This window comes from Bufo bufo, chromosome 8 (genome assembly GCF_905171765.1).
Source record: "Bufo bufo chromosome 8, aBufBuf1.1, whole genome shotgun sequence".
Lineage (NCBI taxonomy): Eukaryota > Metazoa > Chordata > Amphibia > Anura > Bufonidae > Bufo > Bufo bufo.
The window spans coordinates 24,944,404-24,954,758 of NC_053396.1; the positions used below are offsets into that span (position 1 = coordinate 24,944,404).

General features: G+C 48.2%; 1 protein-coding gene across 12 annotated transcripts in view; it reads right to left on the reverse strand.

Moving 5' to 3' along the window:
• The window catches only part of HUWE1 (HECT, UBA and WWE domain containing E3 ubiquitin protein ligase 1), a 113,430-nt gene extending 105,516 nt beyond the window's left edge, over window positions 1-7,914 (reverse strand). For all 12 annotated transcript variants that reach the window (XM_040405172.1, XM_040405171.1, XM_040405166.1 and 9 more), the window contains exon 1: window positions 7,785-7,914. The gene's annotated coding sequence lies outside the window, so the exon portion shown is untranslated. The remainder of the gene's footprint in view (window positions 1-7,784) is intronic.
• Between the last annotated feature and the right edge of the window lie 2,441 nt (window positions 7,915-10,355).

The window sequence follows — 10,355 nt, forward strand, 5'->3', positions numbered from 1 at the left end:
GTAAGCCCCGCAACGTGACTTCAGACCTGAACTGGTCCTTAAAAAGAGTTTTGGAAATGTTCTCACAAATTTTAAGAATTGCTCCTAAAATTCTAAGCCTTCTAACATCCTAAAAAAAAAAAAAAAAAAAAATGACATTTCCAAAATGATGCCAACATAAAGTAGACATATGGGGAATGTTAAGTAATAAATATTTTATGAGGTATCACTTTCTGTTTTAAAAGCAGAGAAATTGAAATTTTTAAAATTTTGAACTAAATTTTTTTTGGTAAATTTGGGATTTTTTCATAAATAAAAGGTGAAATATATTGACTCAAATTTATGACGATCATGAAGTACAATGTGTTACGAGAAAACAATCTCAGAATGGCTTGGATAAATAAAAGTTCTCCAAAGCTATTACCACATAAAGTGAGACATGTCAGATTTGCCAAAAATGACCTGGGCAGGAAGGTGAAAAACAGGCCCGGGGTTAAAAGTGGGCCCCAAAAACAAGCCGATCGCAGCAGCAAGTGTGCGGGGGACTCAGTGGCAAGCTCTCAATTGTCCAGCGCCACCACAGGTGAAATGAAGTATTACACAGTCCCAATTGAAATCAATCAGCTGTAGGCGTAATGCACAGACTTGCCAGGCCCTACTTCGAGATGCTCTCAGAGGCCAATGAGAAACCCCCTTCTAATAAAGCCATCCCCTATCCACTGCAGTCAGACCCCACCGAACTCAAGGGGTCCCATGTCCCCACCCTGATGGAGATCTGCCTCTCCATTCATTCCCTATGGGACTGCTGGAGATCGGCGAGTAAAGTGCTCGGCTATTTACCGGGGTGGACCCTGTGGACTGAGGATAACGAATACTTGGCACAACCCCTTCAACTTGCCTAAGTTTATTGAGAATGGGTTCTCTATATTAGACTTTTTAAAAGGGTAATCTGGTTATATCAAGTTACCGGTATTTCCTATTGATGTATGAGGGATTGCTTTTGTGGGATAAGCATTTTTTGTCAGCTTTTAATTCTTCGGTTTTTTATTTTATTTAAACTTTTTTTTAGTCCCGCTAGGGGGACCAAATGCAATCACTTGTATAATACATTACAAGTACTAAGATGGCAGACCTGATGGCCGTCACTGGGCCCCCAGGGCCCCATCACAGTAGGTCACCACCCTGCAAACACATCACGAAGGATGGGGAGGCGATGGAGAGAGCCCCCCTGTCTCTCACTCTCTAACCGCTAGTATCCCAGCTAAGGGTGGGATGATACGGCAACTAGCGGTTAGAGAGAGACCGTATCATATCAGCTAAGGGTGGGATGATACGGCCACTAGCGGTTAGAGAGAGACCGTATCATATCAGCTAAGGGTGGGATGATACGGCCACTAGCGGTTAGAGAGAGAGACCGTATCATATCAGCTAAGGGTGGGATGATACGGCCACTAGCGGTTAGAGAGAGAGACCGTATCATATCAGCTAAGGGTGGGATGATACGGCCACTAGCGGTTAGAGAGAGACCGTATCATATCAGCTAAGGGTGGGATGATACGGCCACTAGCGGTTAGAGAGAGACCGTATCATATCAGCTAAGGGTGGGATGATACGGCAACTAGCGGTTAGAGAGAGAGAGGCCGTATCATATCAGCTAAGGGTGGGATGATACGGCCACTAGCGGTTAGAGAGAGACCGTATCATATCAGCTAAGGGTGGGATGATACGGCCACTAGCGGTTAGAGAGAGAGACCGTATCATATCAGCTAAGGGTGGGATGATACGGCCACTAGCGGTTAGAGAGAGACCGTATCATATCAGCTAAGGGTGGGATGATACTGCCACTAGCGGTTAGAGAGAGAGACCGTATCATATCAGCTAAGGGTGGGATGGCCAACCTGCGGCTCTCCAGCTGTTGTAAAACTACAACTCTCTGCTGTAAGCAGTCTGGCCATGCTGGGAGTTGTAGTTTCGCAACAGCTGGAGAGCCGCAGGTTGGCCATCCCTGATCTAAGGGGTTAACTAGACGGGATCCGAGTTCTCTGCAGACAGTACATAGCCGTACCCTAAGAATTTATCCACATCTCGTTTTATACGCGTTCGCCATTTACCCCAGGAAATATACTGGTGCAGGCGCCAAAGGGTATACAGGGCACTCAGAGTATAAAAGGAAGAATGTCTTGGCATTTTTTTGTGCTACTTCTCCTGACATGTCCAGAGTATTCCCCTTACATATAGTTCTGATCAAAGCCTCAGCTATATATACACAACGGTGGCGTATGGCTAGTCCGTTTTAATAACTCTAGCATATATTCTTACAACTGTATGTGCCCCTCCACTAGTATTCCTGCTGGAAGTTATGAAAGAATTACTAGCAGGTTGCAATTGAGGTCCCGATAGGGGTTACCATTTAGGGGTGTGTCCCTGCAGTTCTGAAACTGGCAGCACTGATTGGATAGTGTCAGACCGCTCAGGGACACAACGCCAACTGGCAACACCCATCTGGACAATCATAGCTAACTGCTAGCAATTCATTCATAGCTTCTAGCAGGAATAATAGAGGAATGGCACAACATACACAGTTGTCAGAGTAGATGATGCAGGATTTGTGTATATATTATTATTTTTACATAAGAAGTAAAAATAGAAGAACTATACATCGGGGGAACACTCCGCACGTATACCTCAGACGGATTAAAGTGAGCAGAGACAAACATGGTCGTTTCTGCCCTTCACATCCAGGTCCTCAGCGTCGGCTCAGGCCGCGTACGACCGCTGCTTCTCTATTTTGGCCACACGCTGAAAACAGATTAAAGAGAAACTCCCTCACAGAAAAATTGTCGTAATTCGCCCCATCAAAATCCCAGCACTGCTACATGGAGAGGACGGTTGCTCTGTCTGATCACGCCCGACAGGAAAAGAAACCGTCACTGTGAATTTCTAACAACTATGGGCAACAGCCAAGACTTGAGGAAGGGAAATTAAAAAAAAAAAAAAAAGGACAGACACCCACCGCGTCACCAAGACGGGGCCGATGTGTGCCAAATTAAGGCTACTTTCACACTTGAAGCAGAGTGATCCGGGAAAATGTATGCCAACTGATGGCATTTGTAAGACTGATCAGGATCCAGATCAGCCTGAAAAATGCCTGATCAGTCAGAAAAATGTATTGAAATGCCAGATCCGTCTTTCTGGTGTCATCCGGAAAAACGGAGCCGGCATTTTTTTTTCCACCTTTTCTTTGGTCTGCGCAAGGACAGATCCAGCATTCCGGTATTTTGAATGCACTAATACATTCCTATGGGAAAAAATGCCGGGCAAGTCTTCAGTTTTTTTGGCCGGAGATAAAACCGTAGCATGCTGCGGTTTTAGCTTTTGCCTGATCAGTCAAAAAGACTGAACTGAAGACATCCTGAACGGATTGCTCTCCATTCAGAATGCATTAGGATAAAACTGATCAGTTCTTTTGCGGTATTGAGCACCAAGGACGGAAAAGAAAAACTCAAGTGTGAAAGTACCCTAAGTCCGCACGCTTACTGCCCAAGCAAAAGACCTGCCCCAAGGGACAGTTCTACACATAGCATGTGCGTCCTATCCTTGTCAGGGGGAGGGCCACTAGTTAAAGGGATATTTCAGTTCAGCCCAATAAATAAAAAAAATTAAAAACTGTCCCATGGCATGTAAAAGGTTAAAAATAAAAAATACGGGCGCTTACACCCACTGTTGCTGGTGGCGCCCAGGTGGGGCACTCATTGACGGGGGGGGGGTCATCACTGCAGGCAGTGATTGGCCAAGCAGCATCCCTAGTCGCGTCAAGACCTCAGAAGGGACCTGGCAGGTAATTGGTGAGGTGGGTATAAGCGTTTTGCTAAATTTTTATCTTTTTAGCGCTGGAATATCCTTTTAAATATTCTTTATGCGTTCTATGGCCGCGACTATAATATACACCAATACAGAATGGCCTCACAGTTTCGGCAGCAGGATAGCCACCGGTCGGAGTCCACTGGTCTACACAGCGGTGGTAAAGACCAAGATGGAATGGAAGGGTTGTGCCAAGGTCTGAAGTTATCCTGTGCATGCGTGATCGACTACATCCATCCAAGGGACTCCCGAGACCCCTGTTATCGTGATCACTGGGGGTCTCAGCAGTCACCCCACCCATTGGACACCTACTACCTATCCTGTAGATAAGTGGCATGTTATCTTGGACAACCCCTTAAAGAGTTTTTCTCAGGTTCAGCCAATCTGATCTATGGGTCTGTAAGTGACGAAGCAATACCATAATCTACTCCCACCAGTACAGGGACGGCGTCGTGTGCGGCACTTTACTGCACCTAAAAATCAGCAGAGAATTCACAAGTCAGTCGGAACGCTTGGGATTTAAAGGGGTTGTCTCATAAAGCCGAGCCCTGTTTGCATTGTCCTATTAAAAGGCACATAAACGTCCACAAGAGGCTCCTATTCTGGCGGAGACGAGGCCGGACATTCTTCTGAATAACTCTGATGTAATACAAAGGCCACATTTTGGATTTGATACCGATTTCTGCCGAAAAATCAAGACAAGCCATATCCTGTGCATTAGTACCACTGAAAGAACTCTACCGCAAAAACATGTCGCTTATTTCAGACGGACACGCAGCAGAGGTAAAGCCTCCGGTGAGCCTGCGCAGTCCCTGCCTCACATGCGCAGAAGAGAGTGCCAGCTCCAGATTTCTGCCACACAAATACATGTCAGATTTTAAGAAGACCGAATCAGGCCTTGGCTGGTTGTGACTACCCCCGGCAAAAACCGGCTGCGTGTGGAGATGCCGGGAAGAAGACCTGGGGCGATCAGCCATAAAAACAGTTCGGTGATTATATATTTATATATAAAAATATAGTTAAATAGGCAGATGGATATGAGAGAGATACAATAGAGAAAGGGCAGCGCGGTGGCTCAGGGGGTAGCACTGGTGCCTAATGGGGTCCTAGGTTCAAATCTGACCAAGGACAAAATCCACATGGAGTTTGGATGTTCTCCCCCCGTGTTTGTGAACTTAGATTGTGGGGACAGTGTGATAATGAGGAGGTCTGTAAAGCGCCGCGGAATAGGTCAGCGCTATTTAAGTGCATAAAATATATATTAAAATATGAGCGATACAAGAGACAGATACAATAAATAGATATGAGCAATGGAATACCTATAAGGCAGAGTTCACATCAGCGTCCAGCCTTCCCGTTCTCCTGCTCCTATAACGGAGGACGGACGGATTCGGCACATGACTGAGCCTACGGACCCCATAGACCAGGCATTCTCAAACTGCGGCCCTCCAGCTGTTGCAAAACTACAACTCCCAGCATGCCCGAACAGCCTACAGGTATCAGCCTACAGCAGGGCATTGTGGGAGTTGTAGTTTTACAACAGCTGGAGGGCCGCAGTTTGAGGATGCCTGCCATAGACTATAATGGGGTCCGTTATGTTTCCGCTCAGAGGAAGATTTTTTTAAGCGGAGACAAAAGTCCTGCGCGCACAACTTTTGTCTCCGCTCCGAAATCATCTTCTGAGCGGAAACATAACGGACCCCATTATAGTCTGTGGGGTCCGTAGGCTCCGTTATGTGCCGAATCCGTCCTTTCCGTTCTCCTGCTCCTGTAACGGAGCAGGAGAACGGAAAGGCTGAACGCTGATGTGAACGAAGCCTAATAAGCATAAGTGAATGAACTTGTGAAATCCTGCAACATTTGTAGGCAAAGCTTAAAGAGAACCTGTCACCTGGATTTGGGGTATAGAGCTGAGGACATGGGTTGCTAGATGGCCGCTAGCACATCCGCCATATCCAGTCCCCATAGCTCTGTGTGCTTTTATTGTGTAAAAAAAAAACGATTTGATACATATGCAAATTAACCTGAGATGAGTTCTGTCCGTGACTCATCTCATGTACAGGACTCATCTCAGGTTAATTTGCATATGTATCAAATCAGGTTTTTTACACAATAAAAGCACACAGAGCTATGGGGACTGGATATGGCGGATGTGCTAGCGGCCATCTAACAACCCATGTCCTCAGCTCTATACACAAAATCCCGGTGACAGGTTCCCTTTAATATGGAGACTTAAAGGGGTATTCCTGTTGTGAGAAGTACTACTGCTGGGAGAACCCCTCCGATCACAAAAACACAAATCCCACGCCTCTCGAAATGAATAGAGGGGCAGGTCAAGCATGCGCACGGTCTCTCCATTCATCTCTATAGAAGTTCTGGAAATGGCGGAGCGCTGTCCTGTGCCGCCTCCAGTGCTCCCCTAGAGTAAGCAGCAGTGTGCGTGGTCGACCGGCCCCTCTTCATTTTGGGGGGGGGGGGGGTGTACACTGTCCCTGTTTCTCTGATCTCATGGGGACAGGGGTAACTTCTCACAATGGGAACAGCTCTTTAAAGGGGTTTTCTGGGCGCACAAGACAGGTCATTAACATCAGATCAGTGGGGGGCCCCCGACTCTGTGCTCCTGCCAATCAGCTGTTAGAAGGGGCCACGGTGCTCATGCAAGCCACAAGGCCTCGTCATTGTTTCCCTAGGTCTGTCCACCTAGTATCGCAGGTGCGACAGGTCCCTGACAGCCCCATGTAAACAACAAAGCGCTCTGCAACCCCTTCCAACAGCCGGAGCGCCAAGCGTCGGACCCCACCGATCCGATATGGGCGGCCTATCCTAAGGGCGACACCTCCGTACAACCCCTTTAAATAGGGAAATGCACTAAAACATTTGTCTTACAGGGCGCAAAACAAACGCGAATAGGAAGATTCCTGGCGAGAGGGCGCCGCTGATCTCTGGACATATTCAACTGTACATATGGCGGCATTACGTGCGTAACCACTTTATACACAAACTGAATACATTCTATTAACACAATTGATAAAATAAAAAAAACACATACAAGATCATGACGACGGGGGCTGCTTTGTATAAATAAAGTTAATTGAAAAATAAAAAAAACAGGACGTAACGAATCTTCTGCCTATATCGATGTGCGGCGCCATTCAATAAACTATTTATACAAAATGGCTTCAGAGACATATATGGAAGTTGTTGTTTTTTCTTTAAGACAAACCGCAATCTCAGAAGACAAGAAATGCGACCCAATCCGCTGGGGATAAAGGTAGTGATCATAGGGGGGCAAATACTTTCTTACTTTCTGTGAGGAATCGCATACAGTCCAATCTGTGGGGAATGGCTGCTTCCAGAGAACAATAGCGGGTCCTGCTGATGGGGGTAAAGGGGGATTTTTTTATATTTTTTATTAGGGGGTACTGTCGCTTTAAGACTGAGCTCGGTGCCAGCAGCAGGTCACGTGACTAGCTCGCCTGGTGCCCGGCGAGGAGCCGGCAGGCACCGGCAGAAAAGAGCTGGGTCATGGTCCGTCACTGACAGCCGCGGGGGAGCACGGCGTGCGGACGGGCGGGAGGTCACACAGTCGTGTCAAAGGGAAGGCAGGGAGGAGATCGGGATGAAAGGCCGAGGCCTAGCGGGTGTCACACGGCTCGGGCCCCGGGAGTGGGGGGGGGAGGGATAAGCGGAAGGAGAGAGGACCCGGCGGCCTGAGGGAAGAGGAAATAAGCCGAGCGCCGCAGCGGAGGCCGGAGCCGGTTCCGCAGGCCGCGGGTGACAGGAATAAGACAGGAGGTGGGGGGGAGGAGCAGGAGGCCGCCAGTGCTGGTGAAGCGCCGGGAATAGACAAGAGGCCGCCCCCGTGTGTCAGCTGCCCTGGGACTAAAGCTCTGCCGCTTACCCACACGTCGCCTCCGTCACTCCCAGCCCCCGGCACCGTTTACCTGGTCGGTCAGAAGGTTCAGTTACGAGCTCCAGCCGCCTCCGCCATCTTAAAACAACCCAAAGCCCCCTACTGACTGCTGGACCCCTGAGCGCAAGAGCCGCGGCACCTAATCTCGCGAGACGACGCGGCGCGCGCCCCGCCCCCTTCTCTCCCTCTCTCTCTCTCTCCCTCCGTCTGCCCCTGCCTGTAATCTCGCGATGATTCCTCTCTCTCTCTCCTGGGCTGGTTCAGTTTTTTTTTTTCTCTCTCCCCTCCCCGAGATCTCGCGGAGTTTCCCGTCGCTAGTCTCGCGAGAACTGCGCGGCTCCGCCTCTCAGTCCGCAGCATAGAGCGGATGTGGAGACCTGTGAAACTCTCAGAGCGCCTTCTGATATCTCGCGATATTTAAGGCTGACAGCAGCATGGACGGGGATAGGAGTAACATGTCAAGTGATAGGAGGGCGAATAAACCTCCTCCTAGCATCACTGTATTCCTTTCTCCGCATTGGGAACACATGCATGCTCAGCCAAACCCAGCATGCACGTGTACAGGGGAGCGAACTGTCTCCTAGTATGTCTTTTGCATTCACATAACTATTCTTTGTGCCGTTCCTCTGCTGTTCCTCCTAGAAATGTATGAGTAAATGGACAACTGGATGTTACCATTCCCTTTGGTAAAGAGGCGTGTCTACTCAGCCTGTTAATGTCAGCACCGATTGGACATCGTAAGGCCCCCCCCCCCCAAACTGGTAACACCCAGTTGTCAATGTAGCCATACATTTCTAGGAGGAATAACAAAGGGACAGGACAACATAGAGTTTTAAGAACAGATGAACCAGAATTGTTATGTGAAAGGGGTGTTCCCATCACAGACAATAGGGGGTATCGCTAGGATATGCCCCCATTGTCTGATAGGTGCAGGTGCCACCTTTGGGACACACACCTACACCGAGAACGGAGCAGGGGGATTGGTGGCTGGAGGAACCCGGTGGTCCGGCCACCGCTCAGTGATCTCCCTATACAAGTGAATGGGAGCGCATCGCGCTTACGCGGCCACCGCTCCCATTCATTTCTATGGGGCCAACAGAAATAGCCGAGGCTGCTGCGCTCTGTTCTCGGTGTCCCAGAGGTGGCACCTGCACCTAACAGGCAATGGGGGCATATTCTAGCGACATGCCCCCATTGTCTTTGATGGGAAAACAGCTTTAAGTCATATTTGGATGGACATTTCATTCCGCTCTATCATACATACAGGAGAATACAGCCCCACATACCTCTTACATCCAGTGATGTCTCCTATGGTGTAGACGTTTTCTTTCCTCATCTTCTCCATTCGTCCCAGACCGCCATGATGACTTCTTGCAGGCACACAGACATCTTTTCTATCATCATCCCCCTCCTGGTGCCCCAATACAGCACCCGCTGTGCTCCTCAAATACCATACTACAGAAATAACAGTCCCCCATACTAATAGTGCTCTCCACAAGTCTCACCAATAGTAATGATTTTTTCCCAGAGTGTCCCCATTAGTAATAGTCCCCCTAAAGTCATAATGCTCCCCAAAAATGACCCTATTAGTAGTAGTGCTTTCCATATTGTGCCCAATAATAATAATGCCCCCACAGAACCCTCAGCAGTAATAAAAACCCCTAAAGTGCTCCAAGTGGTAATAAGGACCCTTTGTAGAGACTCCAATAGTTATACCACCTGGTGGTGCCCCAAGTAGTCATAGTGCTTCCGTAGTTATAATGCCCCCACAGTGTCACCAGTAGTTAGAATGCTCCCTACAGTGCCCCCAGTAAATATAAAGCGCCCTATAGTGACCCCGTAGTTATGATGAACCCTGTAGTGCCTCAATAGATCTGATGAACTTCTGTAGTGCCACCAGTAAGTATAATGTCCCCTGTAATGTCTCCAGTACTTATAGTGCCCCCTGTACTTATTGTGCCCCCTGTAGTGCCCCCATTAGTATAATGTCCCCTGCAATGCCTCCAATACTTGTAGTGCCCCCTGTAAGTATAATGTCCCCTGTAATGTCTCCAGTACTTATAGTGCCCCCTGTACTTATTGTGCCCCCTGTAGTGACCCCATTAGTATAATGTCCCCTGCAATGCCTCCAATACTTGTAGTGCCCCCTGTAAGTATAATGTCCCCTGTAATGTCTCCAGTACTTATAGTGCCCCCTGTACTTATTGTGCCCCCTGTAGTGCCCCCATTAGTATAATGTCCCCTGCAATGCCTCCAATACTTGTAGTGCCCCCTGTAAGTATAATGTCCTCTGTAATGCCTCCAGTACCTATAGTGCCCCCTGTACTTAATGTGCCCCCTGTAGTGCCTCCAATACTTGTAGTGCCCCCTGTAAGTATAATGTCCTCTGTAATGCTTAAAGTGGCCCTGTAGTGCCCTGCAGTACTTATAGTGCCCCTAGAGTTAAAATGTCCCCACATAGTCCCTCCCCCTTTAGAGCCCCCCTATAGTTATAAAGCCGCCCCCCAATAGTGCCCTCAGTACTAGAATAGACATATTATGAGAGGTGATGGATCCTCTTTAACCCCTTAATGTTATATGACGTAACTGTTCTAAAGGTTAA